This window comes from Aotus nancymaae, unplaced genomic scaffold, assembly GCF_030222135.1.
Source record: "Aotus nancymaae isolate 86718 unplaced genomic scaffold, 86718_ANA_hifiasm-v0.15.2.pri h1tg000003l, whole genome shotgun sequence".
In the NCBI taxonomy this organism is placed as follows: domain Eukaryota; kingdom Metazoa; phylum Chordata; class Mammalia; order Primates; family Aotidae; genus Aotus; species Aotus nancymaae.
The window spans coordinates 9,876,642-9,901,792 of record NW_026988414.1 but is presented as its reverse complement, the minus strand read 5'-3'; the positions used below and the strand labels follow the sequence as shown (position 1 = coordinate 9,901,792).

Here is a 25,151-nt window from a genome sequence, read left to right as displayed (position 1 = left end):
CGTGGAACTCAAGGAGTGCTTGGCAGAACGATCACTCAGGGAAAGGCCCCAACTGGTGAACTGGGGAATATAAGGGTGCGCTGGGTGTGGGCAGGAGGGATGGTAAAGCCTTGGTGAGGCTGGCAAGCTCAGTGTCAAACCCCTTCACTGCCAGGCACAGTGGCTGACACCTATAATCCCAGCACTTGGGGAGGCTGAAACAGGCAGATCACTTGAGTTCATGAGTTCGAGACCAACCTGGCCAACATGGTGAAACTGTCTCTACTAAAAGTACAAAAATTTTTAAACATTTATTTAAAATTTTTTTAAACATACAAAAATTAGCTGGCGTAGTGGTGCATGCCAGTAGTCCCAGCTACTCGGGAGACTGAGACATGAGAATTGCTTAAACCCAGAAGGTAGAGGTTGCAGTCAGTGGAGATCATGCCACTGCACTCCAGCCTGCGTGACAGAGTGAGACCCTGTCTCAAAAACAAAAACAAAACAAGCTCCCTCCTATAGCTTCAGGGGTCCCCAGGAGGGTTTTAAGCAGAGGACTGACATGGTCAGATTTCTATCTCAGAAATAACGCTCTGCACATTAAGAAATAAAAGTAAGTCAACATTTATTGTTCTAAACCCTTTCCATGGACTGTCAAGTTTACGGCTCACAGCGACTGAGGAGGTAGACGCATTGGCCTCCCGCATTTTATACAACGGGAAGCAGCCCAAGGAATGTGAGTTGGTGCCCAAAGTCCCGCAGCTGGAAGTTCTGGAGCTCGTATGCCAACCGCGGCCCAGAGCCTGGCCCTTCACTTCACTCCACCTTGGAGGAGGGCTCGGGGGCAGGATCAGGGTGGGGAGACCAGTGAGAAGCCTACTGCAGTTAAGCAGCCCTGAGGTGGTCGGTGGGGCTGTGGGAAGGGGACCGAGATGAGAGAGAACTGGGGCCCTTCCTGCTGCTCAGGCACATCAGCATTTGCCTTTCCTTAGGCACCAGGAACATGACCTGGGCTCCCCTCTCCCCAGCCTAACTTCAGAGACTCCCAGTTTCCTCCCCCCGCCCACTGTCCCCGAAAGACTCATCCTTTCAATGTTTTCACTTTGCCAAGGAAGACGCTGGGGAGAAGGCAGGAAGTCTGGGGTCCCACAACCCTGGTCTCTGCCCCGGGGCTCCTCAACCTCATGAAGGGGTCTCTGGAAGCACTGGGGAGCCTGCCCCCTCTAGTTATCCTGAGGATGAGTGGGGGTAACCCTGGATTCCTTCCCCTGGGCCTCTTCCTCCAGAGCACCCATCTCTCTGGGAGATTAGCTTGAAGCTGCATCAGCCTTGGGGCTGGCACCTCCTTATCTTGGGTGGATGAATGGCCACTAGGAGACCTCCAGACTAGCAGCAACTCCCATGGAGCCCCTGTCCTGGGAAGCCTGGAGAAGGCTGACGGAATACAGAGGTAACTTTGGGCAGCCACACCTGGCACCTGGTTGACAGACATACCTGGAGGGGCGGGCCGGAGGGAGGTGAAGATGGCTTTGGGGAGAAATTGGAGCTGCAGATGGAGGCCTCATCTTGTCTGCTCTGAGAAAGACCCCTAGGAAAGAAAGAAAGAGAGAGAGGAGTGGTGGGAGGAAAGGATGGAGGGAGGGAAGAGACTAACATTTGCTTAACACTTCCAGTATATTGGGAACTTGATATAAACAAACATTCACTGCAAGGTTATAAGCCTCCATAGTCTAGAGCAGAAATCAGCAAACCTTTTCTGTAAGGGCCATATGATAAACATCTTAGACTTTGTGGGTTCTGTCACAACCACCCAAATCTGCCATTGTCATGAGAAACCAGTCATAGACACATTGAATGCACTAGCATGGCTGTGTTCCAAACTTTATTTACAAAACAAGCAGGAAAAATCCTCAACGTCATTCGCCATCAGGGAAATGCAAATCAAAACCACAGTGAGCTGCTGCTTCCCATCCACTAGGATGGTTAGAATCAAAAAGACAGGAAGTGTGAGGATGTAGAGAAATTGCAGCTCTCATACTGCTGGTGGAAGTGCAAAGTGGTGCTTTGCTAACAGTCTGGCAGTGCCTCAAATAGTTAAACACAGAGTTACCATATGACCCAGTGACTCCACTCCCAGGTGGAATGAAAACCCAAGAAAAATGAAAACATGTGTCCACACAAAAACTTGTACATAGATACACATAGCAGCACTATTTATAACAGCCCAAAAGTGGAAAAAAATCCAAATGTCCATCAAGTGATAAATGGATAAATAAAATTTAGTACATCCATTCCGTGAAATTTATTTAGCAATAAGAAGGAATAAAGTGGGTCGGCACAGTGGCTCGCATCTTTAATCCCAGCACTTCGGGGGGCCGAGGCAAGTGGATCACTGAGGTCAGGAGTGCCAGACCAGCCTAGTCATCATGGTGAAACCCCATCTCTACCAAAAATACAAAAATTACCTGAGCATGGTGGTACGTGCCTGTAGTCCCAGCTACTCCAGAAGCTGAGGCAGGAGAATCGCTTGAACCCAGGGGTCAGAGGTTGCAGTGAGCCGAGATCACGCCACTGCCCTCCAGCCTGAATAAGAGAGCAAGACTGTCTCAATAAATAAATAAATAAATAAAAATAAAAAGGAATGAAGTAATAGTTAATGTAAGAAATTTATCAGTATATAATGATATTAATTTCCAAATTGAACAGACCCATTGTGTACCCAGCCCAGTGAATAGAATGGGCACATACCAAGTCACATCATGTTAAATTATAGTACACTGAGAAATAAAATCCTAAATATATCCAGAGAAAGAAAATTGGAGGGACAGTAAAAACACAAAGAATGGGAAACAGAATGACATGAGATTTCTCAACAACACAGAATCTAGAAGATAGTAGAACAGTGCCTTTAAAATTATAAGTCAAAGTGACAGAATTCTGAACCCAACCAAACTATCAAATATGAAGCTAGAATAATATCTTCAGACATTCTAGGCCTCAAAAATTCATATTCCAAGTACACTTTTGAGGAACAATTGAGAATGTGCTCCCCCAAAATGAGGGAGTAAAATAAGAAAGAGGAAGACTTGGGAATCAGAAAGTAAGATTTATAGCAAACATGGAACTTTTTTTAAAAAAAGGAATAAAGTACTGATACATGAACCTTGAAACATTATGCTAAGTGAAAGAAAGACACATAAGACCACACGTTGTATGATTCCATTCATATAAAATGTCCAGAATAGACAAATCTACACAGAAAAAGTAGATTAGTGGTTTTCTAGGGATGAGGGACATGGGAAAATGGAGAGTGATGGTTAAGAGCTTCAGGGTTTATTTTTCAGGACGATGAAAATAGATTGTGGTGGTGGATACACAGTCTTTAATATACTAAAAACCACTGAATTGTACATTTTAAAGATATGAATTGTATAGTATGTGAATATTTCAATAAAGGTGTTTAAAAAAACAGGCACTGGGGCACATTTTTTCTACCCACTAAAGTTTGCTGACCCTCGATGTGGAGTAGTCAGACTGCCTGGGTTAGAATCTGCGCTCTTCTTTACAACATTGGGCAAGTTTTATAACTTCTCTGTTCCCTGCTTTCCTCATCTAAAAAGTGGAGTGGGGCCGGGCATGGTGGCTCACACCCATAAGCCCAGCACTTTGGGAGGCCAAGTGGGAGAATCAATTGAGCCCAGGAGTTCAAGACCACCCTGGGCAAATAGGGACGCCTCATCTTTAAAAAAAATTGTTTTTTGTTAATAAAAATTAAAATTAGAGTGATAATTATATCTCAGAATGTTGCTATACAAAGTAAGTGAGTTGAAATATCTATGGCACCTGCAACAGAAATGCTCTGCAAATGCTGGTGATTATTAAAGTGTCTGTTTTAGAACTGAGGAAACTGAGGCTGAGACAAAGGACGGCTTTTATTCAGCCATAGGTAAGTGACAGATTTGAAGTTCAAGCTTCAGTCTGTCCTGTGCTTCTTCCAATCCGCCATTCTATTATAGCTGTCCCCTGCTGGCCATGCCCTAACTCACTGACAGACCCTGGCCTGGCCCTGCACCCTCTGGCCTTTCGTTTTCCCCACGCCAACGGAAGAGTTTGGCCCAGATGCCCCTTGCATTAGTCTGTTTTCACACTGCTGTGAAGAACTGCCCGAGACTGAGTAATTTATAAAGGAAAGAGGTTTAATTGACTCACCGTTCAGCATGGCTGAGGAGGCCTCAGGAAATGTACAATCAAGGCAGAAGGCAAAGAGGAAGCAAGCACCTTCTTCCCAAGGTGGCAGGAATGAGAATGAATCAGGAGGAACTACCACTTATAAACCATCAGATCTCGTGAGAACTCACTCACTCTCACGAGAACAGCATGGGGGAACTGCGCCATGATTTAATTATCTCCACGTGGTCTCTCGCTTGACACGTGCATAAGGATTATGGGGCTTAAAATTCGAGATGAGATTTTGGGTGGAGACACAGCCAAACTATATCACCCCTTAAGAGCTCTGTTATCTATGACATTTTACAAATCGGTGAAGAAGATGATATGGAAATACCGTGTCTTTGGCCAGGCCCCATGCACCAGGCATTCCCGTGCCATCGTCACTAAGCCTAGGGGATGATTTCCCATCTCCCTCACTGGACTCGCATGCCAGCCACCGGAAGAAGAGGAGATGCACCATACTCTACCTACAGGTAACAGAATAAGGGCCAGGCTTGGGCATCAGTAAGCTGGAAAGAAAATAACACAACACGATACCATCTCGGATTCTCCAAGCACTCTGTGAAGGCAGAGAATAAACACCACATTTCAAATTACTTTTCCTAAAAGGTCAAGGGAAATTGAAAGCAACCGCACTCGCCTAACAGCAGCCTTCTCTCTTGGAGAGCTGTCAGGGTTTAAAAATATTTTACAAAGGAATCATCTGCATGCAATCAAGAGAGATGCCTCACTCAGGTCAAGAAGCAGGGGCTGTTGAAATGTGTCAGTGGAGCTGTGCTAGGAAAAACCCACCACTGATAACTCAATTCTAGCCTAACTTTGGAAAGCAAGTTAAACGCAAAAATAAAAATAAAGGAAAATTAATCCCAAGTGTTCCCAAGTGGCCCAATTTGAGAAGAAATCCTTTTCCTTGTTGGTTTAAGGGGCGAACTGGATGGTCAAGATAAAGGTACACAGTGTGTGCTCCCGCACCTGTACGTGGCCTTCCATGTGCCTCAGGCTCAACTGATGCTTCTTCATTCTGGCCTTCCATGGTGCTGGGAGCTCCACACAGGGATGAGTAAGACAAGGCCCCTGAGGACAGTCTCTGTCCACTGAGAGGCCAGGTGCATCCACAAATAACAGCGGCACTTGAAATGATATAATAGACAAACAGGGTCGTCAAGTTGGGCCTCCTAGCCAGGGTGCCCTTTGAACGGGCTTCTGCAGCAGGGAGCGCTCACCAGGCAGATGGGGAGGGGTGGGGAGGCCTTCTAGGCTCGTGCAAAGACAGAAGCGTGAATCAGCCTGGAGCAGGTGGCCAAAAATAACCGTGTGGCCAGGCGTGGTGGCTCAAGCCTGTAATCCCAGCACTTTGGGAGGCCAAGGCAGGTGGATCATGAGGTCAAGAGATCGAGACCATCCTGGTCAACACGGTGAAACCCCGTCTCTACTAATACAAAAAAAATTAGCTGGGCATGGTGGCGCGTGCCTATAATCCCAGCTACTCAGGAGGCTGAGGCAGGAGAATTGCCTGAACCCAGGAGGCGGAGGTTGTGGTGAGCTGAGATCGGGCCATTGCACTCCAGCCTGGGTAACAAGAGCGAAACTCCATCTCAAAAAAGAAAAAAAAAAAGAACCGTGTTATGTGGGACATACATATAAAGCAGTGGAGTGGGGAGGCTGCAGAGGCAGGCAAAGCCAGTGAGTGACACAGGGTCTTTCAAGCCTAGAGAGTGAGCGTGAGCAAAAGCCTGAGCTCAGTGGTGGGGCACTGAGGGTTTGGAACCAGAGCAGGACAGGACTGGATCGAACTTTTCTGTGTGTTTCTGGCTGCCGAGTAGAGAAAACCTTGGAAGGAGGGAGTCCAGAGGCAGCTGGCCAGAGCCTGAACTAGGCATTCATTCAATACATGTTCATGGAGCACCCACTGTGTGCCAGGTACTGCTTCTGGTATGGAGCACAGTTTGGACAGTGGGGATGGAGAGAAGGGGGCAGGCCTGGAGATGTCTGGAAGGTCACGTGGGAGGTGAGGAAGAGATGGAAGTCCAGAGGACTCCCTGGCTGTGGCTTGCCCGACTGAGGGATGGGTGGAGGTGTTATTGGCTAAAATGAAACCAGAAGGAGAAGCAGGTTTGGGAGACAAGAGTGAGCTGAGTCTTGGAGTGTTGAGTTTGAGACATCTGCAGAGCAGTGGAGACCTCTCCCAGCCTACATTTCCATCGACGCTGTGGGACAACGACCTGGGTGTTGGGGTTGTCCCCGTCTTCAGCTTTCCCTGGTCTATATTTCTGGAGCCAGAGAAGCTCCAGGGATATGCCCAGGCAGAGTAGGGGGAAGCCTGTGGGAGTTTGCTTGTTCAGAGGAGACAGGATGGGAGAGAGAGGAAGCCGGGTGTGGCTGAGGAATCTGGGGGAGGAGGGGGTCTTTGGCAGTCTGTATGCCTCCAAAGGAAGCCATGGAGCAAGGGGACAGACTGACCTTCCAGCCTCAATTTTCTGTCTATAAATAGGATCGATAAAAATGTTGAGGATTAAACCAGACAGTTCAGGTAAAATTGGTAGCAAGAGGCCAGGTGCATAACAACAGATCTCTAAGTGGCTGATGTTTTTATTAGCTTATTGGGCCCCTGGAAGCAGCTAGGATGCAAGTCCAGAGGTTTGGGGATGCATATTCAGCTCCAGGCCAGGAAGAATCTTAAAAGGCCTGGGAGGGAGCGAGGAGAAAGAGAGAGGAGTCAGGGAGATAAGCGGATCAGCTGGGAGCCCCCCACCCCCAGCCCCTACTCCTGGTCAGGGCCTGAGGCTGCATGCTACCACCAATCCCCTCTTCCCCACCAACATGGGAGCCAGGTACCAGTGCAGGGTGGGGCAAGGAGGTGACAGGGTGTACCAGGGGAGCCAGGAGGCAGCAGAGGCCAGCAAGAGGAACGCAGCTGGAGGGCACTGGCATGTGAGAGAGGAAGCTTGGTGAGGGGACAGCTTGGGCACCCTAGGGGTGAAAGCCCCGTCTCTGCACCAGGAGGAAGAGGTCCAGTGAGGAACTGCGCAGAGGCCAAGGCCTGCTACATCTGGCCCTGCCTTAGGCAGACTGCTCTCAGGCAGGGGAAATTGACTAATCCCCCAGGACCACGACCTTCAGGGATACCCAGTCCCAGAGTCCCAAAAAGGTAGACCAGAGCAGCAACAGCCCACCACCACCACCTCAAAACACAGCCTTTCCAAGAAAACCACCCCAAACCAGTTCAGGGCACGACCCCGACAGGCGGATAGAAACACCTGGCCACTGGCTTCCTGGGCCCAGCTTTTGCCCAATCCCCAGGGAGAGGGTGCTTGGGGGCTGGGGTCTCTGATCAGCCCCATGCTGCTGCCCACCTGTCACTCCCGGTTGAGTGTGGGCGGGGCTTGAAGAGAACCCCCCTGCTTGGGGGTGCCAGTGACATGGGGGCCCTGTGTCTGCTAACAACCTCTCACTTTCTCCACTCCCCTGCCCTCATACCATTTCTGGTTCTAGCATGAGGGTCAAATCTATTTGGAGGTCAAGGTGAGGCAGCAGGAGATACCTTTCAGGTTCCTTCCAGCATCCCAGACCTCTGTTGCATTCAGCAAGCACACACTTGAGCCAGGCACTTGGACACAGACAAATCCTCTTACCCACACTGGCCCCCAGGCATCACATTTCCATTCTCCTGCACTGCCTCCACCAATGTCTGCCTGTGAGAGTCTTATCCATCCCGCAAGGATGGGCTTCGAGGACACCACCTCCAGGAAGTCTACCCTGACTGAACCTTCTTTTCTCTCCCTATGTCTGCCTGAGCCAGAGTGATAGTTTCTCCTTTGAGCTCTGGCATCCCTTTCTCTGACCCTGGTTTCAGGTTTATTCATGGCAGGGCAGGCTCCCCAAGAGGCCATGAGCTCTGAGAGCATGCTTTTTTTTTTTTTTTGAGACGGAGTCTTGCTCTGTCACCAGGCTGGAGTGCAGTGGCACAGTCTCGACTCACTGCAACCTCTGCCGCCTCCCAAGTAGCTAGAATTACAGGCACCCACCACCACGCCCAGCTATTTTTTGTATTTTTAGAAGAGGCAGGGTTTTACCATATTGGCCAGGCTGGTCTCGAACTCCTGACCTCGTGATCCATCCACCTCAGCTTCCCAAAGTGCTGGCATTACAGGCGTGAGCCACTGAGTCCGGACCAGGGGATGCTTTTTGAGCACCTCATGAGCACCAGGTACTGTGTTAGTGTGACGTGCGCCACCTCATTGACGCTGACCCTTCACTCAGTGCTGTGAGGTGGGTGCTGAGACCATCCCCATTCTACCACAGAGAAACTAGGCCACTGCCTGACCAGCCAGTCATGGGAGCAGGGAGCTTATCTGCCTCGCCCAGAGAAAATGAGAATGGGTGGGGCCTGGCCGGCTGTTCTGCAGCTCTGCCCAGTGCCATCTGCCCGGAGCCCACTCTGCTGCCACCAGCTCTGATCCACCTGCTCCTCCAAGCTCCAGCCTCTGTTTTCTGAAGGGCCTCTGGCCAGCTGGGAGCCTCCATCCCAGGACATGGTATAACCTGGGATTCCTCTCAGCTGGAGCCCTGGACAGCTGAGTCTGGGGATTTCAGGGTCCACCCGACCAGGTGGCAGCCAAGGTGCCGGCCAGGCTGCATCCCCCCAATTCCACATCTGTGCCCTGCTGCCCGGCCCTGGAGCTGCCACCTGCTTTCAGTCTTCAAATGGCTTGTGCTTCGAGGACCCCAAGTTCCGCTGGCCACATCCCTGGCCCCCACAAATACCTTAAGGTGGCCCATGGATCCTGGATGATCTGCTCCTCCCCCCACTTCAGCCCCCCATTTCTCAGCCATTGCTCCAAGCACCAGGTCCTCCCACCTGCTGGCTTCTCTCCTCAAGGTCATGACACCCAAAGTTTCCTCTTCCCAGCCAACTCCATCGCCCTCCAGGTCTCTGCTCTGCAGTCCCCTCCTCAGGGATGCCAACCCTGAACCCCAGAGTAGATCTCCCAGCGCCCTGGGCCTTCTTCTTGTCCTCATCACACTTGAAATGACACTTTAACAGCCTCCCCCATCGGTGTGAGAGTGAGCTCCATGTAACAGGGCACTGGTTCCTCCTCCAAAGCCAGCACAGTGCCTGGCACACAGCAACCATGCTGAGGACAGGACGCGCAGGCTCCCGGGACACTGGGGAGGGAGGGAGAAGACGTCCTTAAGGGAAGGTTAGGAAAAGCAGCCCACAAGACTGGCATCTGAGCTCATACCCAGGTGGGCAAGGCAGGAAGGGCATTCCTGAGGAAGGGAGCAGCCTGGACAAGGGGTCGAAGGGGCCCCGTTATGCTCCCCACCAGACAGATGAAACCTGGGGCTTGTCTGGATTCCACAACCTGCCCAAGTTGGCCCTGTTAACAGCAGAGCCTGAGTTCAAATTCAACCAGTCGGATTCCACAGGCTACGTCACCCATCCTGGTCCATCTGGCACCCTGGCCCACTGCCCGTGCCATCCTCTGGCTGCAGTCCATAGAATGACTCAGGGGAAAGTGCCTGAGCCCCCAAGAAGAAAACCATATTCCAGGCTGAGCCCCAGACCTGCCGAGGAAGCTGAACAGAATTCAGGGAGAAGGAAGCTCTGGGCTGGGGGCTGTGGTCCAGGCCTGGTGAGGGGATCGGGGCCCCTGGGTGGGGGCCTTCTCTGTGCCTCCCCATCACAACCCTTCCCCACCCTCCCCCAGCCTCAGTTCCTTCACCTGTTCAATGGCGCCAACCATGCCTACCTTGAGTCGTTTTTATCAAGCGCGGAAATGGAAATAAAACACAAAGTCTCCTGCAAATGTCAATTGCTGACATAAACATTTTTATTGTAATGACTGTTAGGAATATGACTGGTTTCTGATTGGTTTCCCACTCCGCATTGTGCTTTGATTGTCAGAGGCATTTGGGATTACAGGGGAGACCCCTTCTTGGCAGCAGCAGCCCCAGGCCAGGGGCCACTCTGAGACAGACTCCATCATCCCTACCCTGTCCTTTCCGTCCCAGCCGACTGGCTCCATGCCTTGCTCGGACTTCGTGGTCTCCATCCTTCTGGGCCATTCCTCTATCCATTCAACTCAGGAACCTCTGCTGGCTGCCCGCCGTGGACAGGGTTTTCTGCTGGAGGAGCCAGAATGCCAGGCCCTGTGCTTGGGAAGTTACTGGGAAAGACAGAAGACACCAGTAGAAGAGCCAGGGCCGTGCTGGGGGAGGCACTGGGTGCCCGAACAGCACAGAGGCCCCAGTCCAGCCTCTCTCCATCTCACTGTTCTGATCATCCTCAGCAGCTGTAACTCAGGGCTCAGTCTGGAGTTCTGGGTTGTCCCAGCCTGCTGTCTGGATCTTAGGGCCTGTGGCTCCCGCCTTCATCACCTCCACATCCTTCCCCTCCTCCCATCCTGGCATGCAGGCTGCTCCTTTGGGGAACTCTCCAGGTGTTCTGCCTGATGGAATCCCATTAGAACAGCCTTGGGGGAATTCAGTTCCCCTCAATAAACATTGACAAGCATAGTTAAGAGTATGTGTACTGAGAGTCAGCAAAAAACAAACTTGGATCATACCCACAGCTGCCCTGGGAGGGCAGAATTACTACTACCCCCATTTAACAGATGAGACATTCAAGGTTCCATTCATTCATCCATCTCTCCCCACGTGCTGGAGATGCAGCAGCAACCATGCAATCAGGATCGCTGCCCATAGGAAGTCCAGGGACCCTGAGTGAGTCATCCTAATGAGACGACAAGAGGAAAGGGGGCCCTGGGAAGGCGGACTCTCGGGAGGGTTGGAGACCTGGAGGAGGAGGGGATGGCAGAGAGTGGTGAGTCAGGATGGAGAAGCAGCACAAGTTAGCGATTTGCCCAACTCCAAGTGAGAGCCACAGCCAGAACCCGCTAGACTCCAAGCCCAGCGCTCTTCCCGTAACGTCACGCTGCCATACTGACCGCCTGCATGGCCATGCCCCGTCCTGGGCCCTGTGAAGAAGGACATGCCCACAACGTGCCATGAGTGTTACAGTGTGGACACTGTTATGCGAGCCCAGAGAAGGGAGTTTGCCTGGGAAGACTGGGAAAGGTCTTGAGTGTTCCAGGAGAGGGTTTCCAATCCACACCCCGAGAGAGGGCTCTTGGATCTCGTGCAAGAAAGAATTCAGGGCCCGTTTGCGAAAGTGAAAGCAAGTTTACTAGGAAAGTAAAGGAATAAAGAATGGCTACTCCATGGACAGAGTGGCCCCGAGGGCTGCTGGTTGCCCATTTTTATGGTTATTCTGTGGATTATTCATGCCTCCCCTTTTTAGACCATACAGGGTAACTTCCTGAGTTGCCACGTCATTTGTAAGCTGTCATGGCGCTTGTGGGAGTGTAGCAGTGAGGAGAACCAGAGGTCACTCTTGTCGCCAGCTTGGTTTTGGTGGGATTTAGCCGGCTTCTTCAGCAAGGTCTTTATGAGCTGTATCTTGTGCCGACCTCTGATCTCATCCTGCAACTTAGAATGCCTTAATCGTCTGGGAATACAGCCCAACAGGTCTCATCCTCATTTCACCGAGCCCCTACTCAAGATGGAGTCGCTCTGGTTCCAACGCCTCTGACAGGAGGGCTTCACAGAGGAGGTGACATGGAAGCCGGTCTTTCGAAGATGGGTAGGAGTTTGCCAGGTAGTAGAGGGCTGTCCATGTTGAAGGAGTAGGGTGTGCAAAAACTCAGAGATGAGAACGTGATTTGCATTTTGGGAACCTCACCGTGGGGGGATGAGTGAAGGAAGAGTCCTAAGAAGTCAGCCGTCAACCCCTGTGGCTCCATCAAGGTGTGAAAGAATCGGGCAGAGGAAGGAAGAACTGGAATTGAGGAGAGCTAGGAGCCGGGCTCCGCTGCACGGGGAGGGGACCAGCTGCCAGTAATTGAGGCGTGTTGTTGGCTCCTCCATTCATTCCTGTCTCTCTCGGAAGCTGATTAGCAATTGTTCCTGCAGCTTCTTAAGAGGCCAGGGGATTGCAGGGAGGGAGGGCGCGCCTGCAGAAGCTGCCAGGCTTCCGTGGAAGGATCCAGGCACAATTTGGGAGGCACAGGAGGCCCCTTGACCTCAGACACCTACTCCTAACCCCTCCATGTTCCCTCCCTTTCCAACCAAACCTGCAAAACGAGGGAGGAGAAAAACACCTAAAAATACTGAGACCCACGGTAGCATTCTAAGGCAGTGGCATTCAAATCCATGGAGCAATGGAGCAATGGAAAAAAAATGCTTGAATCGCACCTGGCATTGTGGTCCATGTCTATAATCCCAGCATTTTGGGATTTGTGAGGCCCTTTGCTTCACATCCACCCTATATACCCGCCTTCTGCCTCACTGGAGCCCCCGTGTGCAGAAGCGAAGCGTGAGACTGAGGACTTGCACTGAGGATGTGTGACTGCCCCACACCTGGTCCTCCAGAAGTCGGCGCTCAGCCTCAGCCATTGCTGGCCCAGGACTCACCCCGGAGGGAGATGACAAGCGCAGTAGAACACAAGGTTGGAGCCCCCAGCTTGGGCTCAAACCCTGATTCTGTCACTTTTTGGTTGCATTACCTGAGATCAGGGCTTCTCAGCCTCAACACCAGCGACATTGTGGGTTAGAAACTTCTGTGCTTTGGGGCTGTCACACGGAGGGTATTTAGCAGCGTCCCTACAGCACCCCTGAGATGTGACAACCACAATGTCTCCAGACATTGACAAACGGCTCCCCAGGAGTATAATCGCCCTGGCTGAAAACCACTGCCTTGGACAAGTCACTTAGTTTTCTTTAAACTTAGTTTCTCCATCAGTAAAATAGGAATTAATTGTGATAAGGACAAAAGCTAACTTGCATTGTTTACTAAATGTGAGAAATTGTTCTCAGTGCTAGACATGTTTTAAGTTTTAATTCATTGTATCGTTGCTGCTGCCCTAAAGTGGCGTATTATTCTCCCCATATTCTAAGGAAAGAAATAGAGACACTCAGAAGTTGAGTAACTCTCCAAGGTCCTACAGCTAAGAAGGCTGCTGTTTAGTCCATTCTCACTCTGCTATAAAGGACTGCCTGAGACCGGGTAATTTATAAAGGAAAGAGGTTTAATTGACTCACAGGTCAGCATGGCTGGGGAGGCCTCAGGAAACTTACAATGATGATGGAAGTTCTTCCTTCGTCACATGACGGCAGGAAGGAGAAGTGCCGAGAACAAGGGGGAAAGTCCCATATAAAACCATCAGATCTAGGCCGGGCGCAGTGGCTCACGCCTGTAATCCCAGCACTTTGGGAGGCCAAGGCAGGAGGATCACCTGAAATCAAGAGTTCGAGACCAAACTGGCCAACATGGTGAAACCCATCTCTACTAAAAAAAAAATACAAAAAAATTAGCTGGGCATGGTGGCACATGCCTGTAATCCCAGCTACTCAGGAGGCTGAGTCAGGAGAATCGCTTGAACCCAGGAGGCAGAGGTTGCATTGAGCCAAGATCACGCCACTGCACTCCAGCCTGGGTGACAGAGTGAGACTTCTTCATCTAAAAAAAAAAAAAAATCAAATCGTAGGAGAACTGACTCTCATGAGAACAGCATGAGGGTAACCACCCCCATGGTTAAATTACTTCCCACTGAGTCCCTCCCATGACATGTGGGGATTATGGGAACTATAATTCAAGATGAGATTTGGGTGGGGACACAGCCAAACCCTATCAGCCACCCAGCTCAAACCTCAACCCCATAACTGTTATGCTTGTCCTCCAGGGCATAAAAAGCTCAGGACTGAACGAGGCAATGCATGTAATGTGCACTGTATCTGGAATTATCTCAGGCTCAATAAATGGTATTATTAGTCTCAGCAAACCTCTGCAACCCAAATGCTGGCCCTTTACGCAAATACAACAGGTTGTATCTCCTGTTGTTTCTGAGTCAGCTAATGGTTATTGCGGTCAGGTACAGTGGCTGATGCCTGTAATCCCAGCGCTTTGGAAGGCCAAGGGTGGAGGACTGCTTGAGGCCAGGAGTTCGAGACCAGCCTGGGGCAACATAGTGAGACCCCTGTCTAAAAAAAAAAAAAAAATGGCTATTGAGCAGGTAGGCTGTGCCAGTTATCACATTCAATCCCATGAGAAATTTCCCTGCCCGGTTTGCAGAGGAGAAAATAATGATCCAGGCATTATTTTGCGTGCTTGCTTGTGCCTGGTGGTGTGACTCTGGGACTGGCTGCCTGTATAGCATGACCCTCAGCGAGACCTGGGTACCCACTGGCAGGCTCTCTCTGCTTCTGCAAGAAATGTCAAGGAGCAGATGAGCAAGTGGTATTGGACAGAATGGCAGTGATGCCGAGGAAGAAACCAAAGGTGAGCGCCCCCTCCCTTTGCATTAAACCAAACTTTCCAGGCTCAGGGCCCGCAACCTGCATGGTATTGAAAAACAATTGTCGCAGGGCGCGGTGGCTCACGCCTGTAATCCCAGCACTTTGGGAGGCCGAGGCGGGTGGATCACGAGGTCAAGAGATTGAGACCATCCTGGTCAACGTGGTGAAACCCCGTCTCTACTAAAAATACAAAAAATTAGTGGGGCATGGTGGCGCATGCCTGTAATCCCAGCTACTCAGGAGGCTGAGGTAGGAGAATTGCCTGAACCCAGGAGGCGGAGGTTGCGGTGAGCCCAGATGGCGCCATTGCACTCCAGCCTGGGTAACAAGAGCGAAACTCCGTCTCAAAAAAAAAAAAAAAAAAGAAAAGAAAAGAAAAACAATTGTCATATGTTGTTGACACTTGAAAACATTTAAACTTGTGAGATTTCACATTAAAATCTGTATTACTGCCTTCCTTTAAAAATTTGGAAGAGGGAGCCGGGCGTAGTGGCTCACGCCTGTAATCCCAGCACTCTGGGAGGCCGAGGCAGGCAGATCACCTGAGGTTGGGAGTTTGAGACCAGCCTGACCAACATGAAGAAAACCCATCTCTACTAAAAATACAAAATTAGCTGAGTGTGGTGGCGCATGTCTGTAATCCCAGCTACTCGGGAGGCTGAGGCAGGAGAATCACTTGAATCTGGGAGGCAGAGGTTGAGATGAGCCAAAATCGCGCCATTGCACTCCAACCTGGGCAACAAGAGCGAAACTCCATCTCAAAAAAAAAAAAAATTTGTAAGAGGGAATGTAACCTGTACAGGTGGATAAGAACAGGAGCTCTGGAGTCAGATCACCTGGGTTCCAGTCCGAACTCTGCCACTAGCTTGCTGTGTGTCCTTGGCCGAATTACTTAACCTGTCTGTGTTCTGCTTCCTTCATCTGCATGACGGGGATAATAACAGTACTTTCACCAAGATTGTCATGGAGATTAAATAAGAAAGTGCCTATACAGCACTTCTTTAGAACAGCACCAGGCACAAAAGAAAGAAGCATGCATAATGTTAGCTGCTGTTATTTGTATCTTTTTTTTTTTTTTTTTTTGAAATAGGATCTCTCTCCATAACCCAGGGGCTGGAGTGCAGTGGCACAATCATGGCTCACTGCAGCCTTGACCTCCTGAACTCAAGTGATCCTCCTGCCTCAGCCTCCCAAGCAGCTGAGACTACAGGCTTGATCCACCATGCCCAGCCATTTGTATCATCATTTACAGTGTTTAGTATTAGGCAATGCTGACCCTGCATTGTGTCCCGGGCAGAGCTGAGTAATAGCTGCCTCTTTAGATGGAGTGTGAGCTCTTTCATTGTCCACAGCCCCCAACCTCAGGGACCAAGGCTGAGGTCCTCAAAAGGGCAACACTGTGTAGGGGCCTGACTCCTGGTTGCTGTGTGACTTTGGACAGTCACTCCATCTGTCTGGGCCAGTGTCCTCACTTATAAACTGGAAGCACAGAACCCTGAAAACATTATGCTAAGTGAAAGAAGCCAGACACGGAAGGCCACATAATGTATAAGTCTATTTCTACCAAATGTGCAGAATAGGAGAATCCATGGAGACAAAGTGAATCATTAGCGGTTGCAGGGGCTGAAGGAATGGGAGTGACACTTTGTGGCTACACGGTTTCTTGTGAGGCCACAAAAATGTTCTGGAACTCCATAGTGGTAATGAGTGTACAACCTTATGAACACACTTGTGCAGTGCTTAATGACGGGGATACGGCCAGGTGCGGTGGCTCATGCCTGTAATCCCAGCACTTTGTAATCAGCTATGCCACGTGGCCTAGGGGTGCAGTAGGCTACATCATCTAGGTTTGTGTAAGTGCATTCTATGAAGTTTGTGCACTGAAACTGCCCAGTGACACATTTCTCAGAATCCCCATCTTTTTTGTTGGAGGGGGGTGGATCACCTGAGGCCAGGAGTTTGAGACCAGCCTGACCAACATGGTGAAACCCCGTCTCTACTAAAAATGCAAAAATTAGCCGGGGGCGGGGGTGGTGGTGCATGATTGTAATCCCAGCTGCTCAGGAGGATGAGGCAGGAGAATTGCTTGAACCCAGGAGGTGGAGGTTGCAGTGAACTTAGAGCTCACCATTGCACTCCAGCCTGAGTGACAGAGTGAGACTCCATCTCAAAACATGGCGAAACACCGTCTCTACTAAAAAGTACAAAAATCAGCTGGACATGGTGGCAGGTACCTGTAATCCCAGCTACGTGGGAGGCTGAGGCCAGAGAATTGCCTCAACCCAGGAAGCAGAGGTTGCAGTGAGCTGAGATCGCTCCACTGCACTCCAGTCTGGGCGACAGAGTGAGATTCTGTCTCAAAAAAAAAAAAAAGATGGGGATCTGTGCACATTTGTAGGTCTTTCTACCCGTCCTGTGTTGTGGACTGTGCATATGTCCACCTTGACAGACTTATCAACGTTCACACACTGGCTACACCTGTACATTGTCTGTATGTGTGGTTGTGTGCATGAGTCCACTGGAGCATGTGTCTGCACTGAACCAGAGGGGCTGTGCTCACGTGTCTCCTGTGCCCATGTGTCTCTTCTGTGTGTGCCGAGGCAGGCCGCATGGGTGTGAGGACCACAGCCCAGGCCTTGGAAGCTTTCCGCGAGTTTAGACTTCAGCACCAATTGCACGTGGCAAATGGTGCCAGTGACCTGCCATGGAAGGCGCTGATGCCAGAGGGCACCACTACTTCAGCAGGAGCGACACCAACGAGGCCAGCACCAGCCCCACCGTGGCCCCCTTGAGCAGGGATACGTGGAGAGATTCTGGAGCCTGGAGAGCCCGACAAGCTGGTGGCTCCAGGCTCCTCAAGGTCCCATGGACAAGCCCAAATCCAGACAGCGGGAGGGCACAGCACAAGCTGGAGCCTGGGGACCAGGGGCAGTTTGGGGGTGCTCCATGGGGCCCCACACCAAGCCTGCTCCACATACTCCCCTAGGGCTCCAGGAGTGTGGAGAGCCATGGGTGGGGAAGGCCGCCCCACAGGTGCACAGGTACAGGTGTGAGGTGATCCTTCACACAGGTGGGTGAAGGATCAGAATCAGGAAGAGGAGATACTTCCTGCCTGGCGAGTCTCTAGCTGCCCCCACCAGGGTCTAGACCCTCTCTCCTGTCTTTGGGGCACCCATCCATGGCCCCAGCCCCTCAGGCTTCAGCAGCAGCAGCAGATGCAGGAGGCTGAGGCTCAAGTGAGAGTAGCTAGTGGGCAGGTGGAGGCCAGACCGCCCTTTCCCATCCCAGCTGGCCCAGGCTGCAGGTGCTACTCCATGAGGCCCCAGCTAAGCACCAAGACAGCTGCCCTCAGAGAGGCCGTGCCCACCAGCTCCCTGCACCAACTGGAAGTTCCTGCGGCACCTGGCACCACTCAAGGCCCGCCTGGGAAAGAGAAGCCTCAAGAGCCAACTGAGCTTGGTGCCCGGGAGGTGATGGTCTGGTGAGACGTGGGAAGCTGAAGGTCCTGCCCCAGGTGGGAACTCAGAGAGATAAAGAAACGGCAGCTCAGAGATGGGAGGGGATTGCACAGGCTGCCTGTCCAGGCAGCGGCCAAGCTCCTGTGACTGCAGAGTCCTTTATTACCCTTTTCCACCCCCAAGCCACAATGTGGGTACCAGGACCCAACGGACTCAGATCCATCTCCAGTTGCCCCTAGATACCCAGTGGGCTCCAAGAGGCCAAACCCCAGGGACTGGACCCCTAAGACAAGTAGGTGCCCCAGGGTTGCCTGCCTTTCTTTGCCCCAGTATAGGGCTGCCCTGGGCCTATAAGGTGCTTTCCTGAATTCTGGATACATCTCCCTACCAAAGCTCAGAGAAGGTTGCCCACTTGCTCAAGGTCACACAGCCAGAGTCGGCACAGGACAATTGGCCTGTGGGTGCTCTCCTGCGTCTCTGTCCTTGCTGCCCTGGGTTGGCCCAGCTTCTGAGGGGAAGGGACCCTTTAGGCAGGCACTGTCTCCCCAGGCTCCCTCTTCCTCCTGCTCTGGCTTCAGCTTCCCCGCCACCCACCAGCAGTGATGAACTAAAGCCACACTTTGTCAGGGAGACCCCAGCCCTGACTCATCCCCAGCTGAGGCCACCAGCAGCCACCAGCACACCAGTCCCTCTGAAGGTCTGATGGTAGCCCCAGAGCCAGGAACCAACTGTCCTGACCCTCACATTGCCCCTCACCCCAACTGGCACCAAAGGGCTGCAGACCCACAGGGCAGTACCGGGAGGCATCCCAGGATAGGGCAGGGCTGCCGCAGAGGCCTGAGGACCAGCAGTGCTGAGAAGACTCTAAAGCTCTTTCCTTCCTTGTCTTTCCGTCCTTGTCCCATTGGGCCCTGAGGCCCAGATAGGGCACAGGTGCCAACAGAGGGCAAGCAGTGGCAGGAAGAGGAGCCCGGACAAAGAGCCAGAGCTTTGCCCTGGGGGTAGACAGAAGGGGCAGAAGCAGCCCCACCCCCCGCCCCAGTACTCCCTGTGAAAGGAAGCAGAAGCCACCTTCAGAGACGGTCACTGCAGGCAGGTTTAATTCAAGGTCACAGGATGGTCCATCCTCACTCAGCCGACGTTGCCCATGCCTTAGGCTTCCTCGGGCTAGCGTTCTGCTTTCTCGCTCACATGCTGTACCTATGCCATTGACCTTAACACACGCACTTCACACACTTATTGTGGTCAGATGGGGGGAGTGTCACATGGGCTGGAAGGGGGCTGAGGATACAAAATGAAAGGGATCCCCAACAGAGCCCAAGAGAATATGATGTGCAACTGCCCCACTTTGCAGAGAAAGAAACTGAGGTCCAGAGAGCCCAAGGACACATCACAGATGAAAACAGCATCTGGAAGCCGAGTTCTTACAGAAGCCTGAGCCCAGGCAGGACCTATTTTTACGCTGCCCCCTTCTGGTCAGAGGAGGGACTGCCATCCAGCAGCGCCCCTGTCTGGAGTCCACTGAAATACGTGGTCTCCTTTTCTCCTTCTGAGGTCAGCTCGCCTGACCCTACCCCAGGGCTCTATTCTCTCCTTGTTTGTAGGTCTGGAGGATCCTCAAAGGCAAAAGGCACACAAGTGTCCCTACCCAAGGCTGGCCCCCTTGAGCAGGGCTACGTGGAAAGGTGACCAGCTTTGCCCTGCTGAGCCTGCCCGGCAGCCCCACAGTCCCATCTGGGCCCTGTCTTCAGTCCTCATCTCCACGCCTTCTCTTGTTTCCTATATGACTGATCACGTCCTCTTTCTTGGAACCCCCTCCTTCCTTGGCACAAGTGATGCCACACTCTCCTGGGTTTCCTCTCTTTTGTGGGCGTCTTGCTTCCCTTGGTCCCAGCCTCTTAATGATCCCTGAGCCTCTTACTTTGGCCTGGATTTGGAGCTGGGTCACCTAGCCAGCAAGCAGGTAGACACCTCAGGGCACCATCAGACCAGGAGCATCAAACAAGGAAGACAGGGAGGAAAATGTACAGTGGTGCCATCTTGACTCACTGCAACCTCCGCCTCCCGGGTTCAAGCAATTCTCCTGCCTCAGCCTCCTGAGCAGCTGGGATTACAGGCGTGTGACACCATGCCTGGCTAATTTTTGGCATTTTTAGTAGAGACGGAGTTTCACCATGTTGTCCAGGCTAGTCTCTAACTCCTGACCTCAGGTGATCCACCCACCTCAGCCTCCCAAAGTGCTAGGATTACAGGTGTGAGACACCACACCAGGCCAAAAGTTTTGTAATACATGTTAAGTGTTACATTTTATACTTTAGTCTCCTTTTTCACTCAGAGAGGTGAGGTGAGCTCCGTGACCTCTTCAGTGCTTAGGGCTTCCAAGGACCCTTCCTGGGTGACCTCAGCTGTGCACCGCCTCCAACCACCTGTCAGTAACCTTCCAACTCCCACGTGGCTATCTCCAGGCCTGACTTCAGCCGCCTCCTGGATACCTCTCGAGATGTCCCCTTGGCTGTCAGGCTCTACAGTGCCACATCAGACTCATCATCTCTCCCCCAGGCCCCTTCGTCAGCACTGATATGCCCTAAGGTAACTTCATCTTCTGGCTCCATGCCCACCATGGCCAATTCCTCGCCAGCCTGGCAAGTCCATCTCCTTCATAGCTCTGGAATCTGCGTCATTCTTGCCACCTCACTCCTACCCACGTCCTGGTCCGGGTCACCACACCCCTCCCGCCTGGCCCTCCTGCCTCAGTCTCTTCTCCTTAGCCAGTGTTCACATACGCTTCCCTCTCTCAGCCTGTCTCCAGACCCCTGTCCCCCAGAATGAAGCCCATGCACTTAAGACTGGCCTTGAAGACCTCCAAGGGGTAGCCTGGCCACCCTCCGCAGCCTCATCTCCCGCCACCCAGGATCTCACACTGCTGGTCCAGGTGCTGAGATGCTCTCAGAGTTTGATGATTGACGAACAAATCACACAGGAGAGTGGCTGGGCTGGGGTGAAGTAGAAGGCCAGACATACCTCCCAGGGCTCTTCAGGCTGGTGATGTCCGATGACGAAGTTGTCCACTCTGCCACTAAAGACCACCAAAGCCCAACCTGTACTCCTCCCATGATAGGGAGCTCCGCCCCTCACCATCACTGGACTGGTCCTTCTGTGAGCAAGTTCAGCTCACATGTTCTGTGGTACATGCAGAGCCGGGTAGGGAAATGGAACTCAAAAGACCCTCGACCCTAGGGACACAGATTCCTTTTCCTCCCTGAAACTCCAACCCTGGGAGTCCCAGTTCTCTGGCTCTGGGCCTGGGCTCCCGCCCATGGCTCAGCTGTGGCTCTAGGAAGCTAGCCTGGGCCTGACATCGAGATTGCCAGGAGAGCCGCCAGAGGGCAGTGCTGCCCCACGCACGCCCCGGGGCCAGCTTGCCTTTGTGTCTCAGGTTGCATGGGTCTTTCAAGGAGAGGCTGCGCGTCTGTGTTTGTGTGTATGTGACTGTGGGAGTCTATTACTTTGTGAGTCTCTGGCGCAGGGTGAGGGGTTGTCTAGGCCAGTTGGTGTAGGTGGTTGTACATTTTTGCTCACATCTGAATCCCCCAATTTCCATCCCAGGAAGGGATGCAGATGCCTGCTCACTCTGTGAGGTCCCAGGGCAGGATGGGGGAGGAGCACGGCCATCCTCTGAAGAGCCCTCACCACCACGCCCCCCAACACCGGGTCTCCAGCCACACTGGGCCTCAGGCACCTGTCACTTAAGACAACGACCCAGTGACAAGGACCGGTTAGTTGTCCTTGTCGCTGTCTGGAACCTAGGGCCAGTCCTGGCCTGTGGCGTCCAGGTGCTGCAAACCCCCAGTCCCTCCCTCCCAGCCTCCCCTCCCTTCCTGCCCACCATCACTGTACAGCAAGGACAGGGAGACTACACCCCCATATCACAGTGGAGGTGTCCATTTGATCAGCCCTGAGCTGGACACCAGGACTTCCTGGTGACTCATGGGCAGCCCCCAGACAGGTCATGCCCAGGAGAAGGACACCAGTATACCCTGCCTGCCTCTGTAACTGAAGGACATGCCTGGACACCAGGGTGCCGGGGCGGGAGCTGTCCTGCTGCCTGCGGTGGTGGGGACAGGGGAAGGCTGCTCTGAGCTGTACTTGGGATGTGTCTGGGAAGACAGGAAATGCGTGCCACCAAGAGAACAGCGTGTGCAGGGCAGGGAGGTGTGAGGGCACAGCCTAGGCAGCCAGGGGGCCTGTGCCGAAGGATGGGTGGGTCTGGTGGCATGCGGGAGACGGCAGAGGCAGCGGGCAGGGAGGGGCCTCTCTCCCCAGAAACTTGGTTAGGGGGACAAGACAAGCCACCCCATACGGGTCTTGGGACCCGCCTCGTACCTCTGTAACCTCCACGGAGCTGACAGTCCACGTTACTGCCCCTGCCGTCCCAGGGACCCAGTAATGCAGGGAACGTGTAGCTGGAGGGGGAGGGCCAGCGACTGACATTCTAGAACGGAGATGCGCCCAGTGAGAGGCCTAGAGCCAGGAGAGGAAGTGTCATCAGGCTCGGAATAAGGAGAGAGAGAGCAGAGGGGGAAAGAGACACCAGGAGGGAAGAGAGACCGAGATGGGGAGTCGGAGGAACCGAGGCAAGGGGGTGCCAGGAGGAGGGGTAGGGAGAACTTTCTTGGCCTCCCTGCTCGCGTCCTCCCGGGCAATCAGGCCGGCAGGAGGCAGGTGGTCCGGGGCAGACAATGGCGCGGAAGAGTGCGGAACCTGGGACTAAATTTGGCGTTGCCTTTGCAGGGCGCGGGGCGCCCGTTCATCTCGATGCAAAGGAGAGACGAAATGAATATGCAGCGCGGGCTGTAATTGGGCCGCCGCGGCCGCCGCCGCCGCCGCCGCACTATAATTTTCCAAACAGGATCTTGCAATCAGGGCCTTATTCATTAGCGCATAAACAATTTTGTTTCTCGGCACTCGAGCCTGTCAATCACGCGGAGAGGGAACATCTTGGCCGGAGGCGCGGGCCGCCGTGCGCGCTCCCACGCGCGCCCCCTCGAGCGCCGCCAGGTGGCTTTGTGTCCGGGAGGCCCTTGGGTGCTGGGGTCGGTGGGGAGGGGGTCCGGAGCACACTTCGGGGTCCCCACCCCAGCCCGGCAGATGGGGGTGGGCGGCCTGGGAGAACACAGGTTTGGGGCCCACCGCCCGGGCTTGCAATTCAGCTCCTGACCTCACTGCCTCTGCCCTTGGCAACCTCCCTCCTCCTTCCCAGCCTCAGTTTGCCCGCTTTAAGACGTGCTTAGCGCACTCAACCCGCAGAGCTAGAGGGGGCATCGGTTGGAATAATGGGTGCTGAGGCTGGGGGTGGGGAGCTGGGGAGGGGTCTTCTAGCTCCTTTTATTAAAGGAGGGGATCAGAGGCCCCTCTGGGACTGCGCCTGTGACACTATCTAGTGAGGCCTCAGAGTGGTTCTCTAGGAGCAGGGCTGGGCACAGCCTGGGCTCCCCCACACGCTGGGGTGGGCACGCATGTGTGAGCTCCCGTGCTGGCTGGCAGGAGGGCTGTGCATCCCGGGGCACCTGTAACTCTAGAAGCCCATGTGTGACTGTGCCACGGGCTTTGTGTCTGTGTGTGTGTGGACGGAGGTGCTGTGATTGAGTGTGCAGCTACTTGGCTCCTGGTGAGACCACGGACCTGAGTGTAGCTACTTAACAGTAGCCAGGTGACAAGGACTGAAGGGGGTTGGTGAGCCAAGCTGTGGGGTCTTTGGGACCCAGGTGACCTGGCAGGAACTGTGTGGGGGGGTGCAGCAAGCACTGAAGGACTGTACCTTTCAGGACAGATGACACCTCTGTCCTCCCATCTCCTCCCTGGCCATCCCTCCATCAGCCCCATGTCCCCAGCAGTCATCCAGGGTGCCCAGGCTGGGGAGATAAGCAGCCTGGTTTTGCCCTACTGCCAGGCCTTTCAGTGTGGAGGGTTCACCTTTCCCACCTCTCTGACCTCACCCCCAGCCCCTCAGCGCCTCCCTCAGACAGTACTGAGACTCAGCCCCATGCTCCCTCCATCAGGGGAGCCCTAAGGCCTCTGGAATTTCAGGGCCAACTGTTCTAATCAGCTCAGCTTTACAGAAATCACAGCAGGTCAGAGCCAGACAGACCCATTGCACAGATGGAGAAAGAGAGGCCCAGGACCAGAAATGGGAACCATAGAGGCCTGAGATACCCCAGCAAGTGGGGAGCAGAGCTAGAATCTGAGCTCCTGTCTCTCGCCCCAAAGCAGGGGGCAAGGCCCTGACTTCCCAAAGACACACACCCTCTACAAGCATAAGCAGACCTCCAACAACCCACCACGCCCCTCTCCCGCCCCCACCCCTGCATCCTCCTCCTCTGCTGTGCCCAACCCCTGCCCCCTCCACAGTCCCCACACCATACAGAGACAAAGAATTTGAGGATGTGCTGGCAGCCAACTGACAGGCCATCAGTCTCTACCCAGACACCCTCTTCACAGCTCTAGCCCCAGCCCGGATGCCACCCCACCCGCTAGTCACCCCCAGCACCGGGCCAGGAAGGGAGGTGGTCCGGGAAGGGGCTGTGGGGGAAGGCACGGAGTCCGGAAGCCCAGAGGAACAGTCTTCAACCTGTGAATCCGGCCGCGCCTGGCCCTGCAGCCACCCAGGCCCGGCAGCCTCCCTGCTCCTGTGTGTCCTGATGCACAATGCACAGCTGACCCCAGCCTGTCAGGGACCCAGGCCGTCCGTGAGGCAGGTGCCATGAGTGACTCCTGGCAAACAGCCCATTGGCACCTCCAAGTGCTGGACAGAGGCAGAGGCAGTGGCTTTGGATGAGGAGACTGAGGTTTAAAACCCAGCTCTGTCACTTTCCAGCCAGTTGCCCATGGGCAAATCACTAGACTTCTCTGTGCCTCGGTTTCCTCATCTGGAAAGAAGAGCAATTGAACTCACTGGGCACCCACTCGGTACTTAGTGCTCAGTAAACAATAGGATGAAGGAAAGGAAGGCACAGAGACCCTCCCACCTGCAGGCCAGACTTAAACTTAGAGCCTCGACCCCAGACACATGTTCCAGAGCTTTCACGCATGAGGAACCCTTGCCACGCCCCCACCTGCTAGAGGCAGCTG

At 53.2% G+C, this 25,151-nt stretch overlaps 1 long non-coding RNA gene across 1 annotated transcript; it reads right to left on the bottom strand.

Annotated features, from left to right (window-relative positions):
- Positions 1-524: 524 nt before the first annotated feature.
- LOC135274801 (uncharacterized) lies at positions 525-2,554 on the bottom strand. Its single transcript, XR_010342539.1, has 3 exons — positions 2,445-2,554; positions 1,474-1,567; positions 525-892 (listed from the first exon to the last, which is right to left on the bottom strand). It is a non-coding gene; the product is annotated as an uncharacterized LOC135274801 (long non-coding RNA).
- Between the last annotated feature and the right edge of the window lie 22,597 nt (positions 2,555-25,151).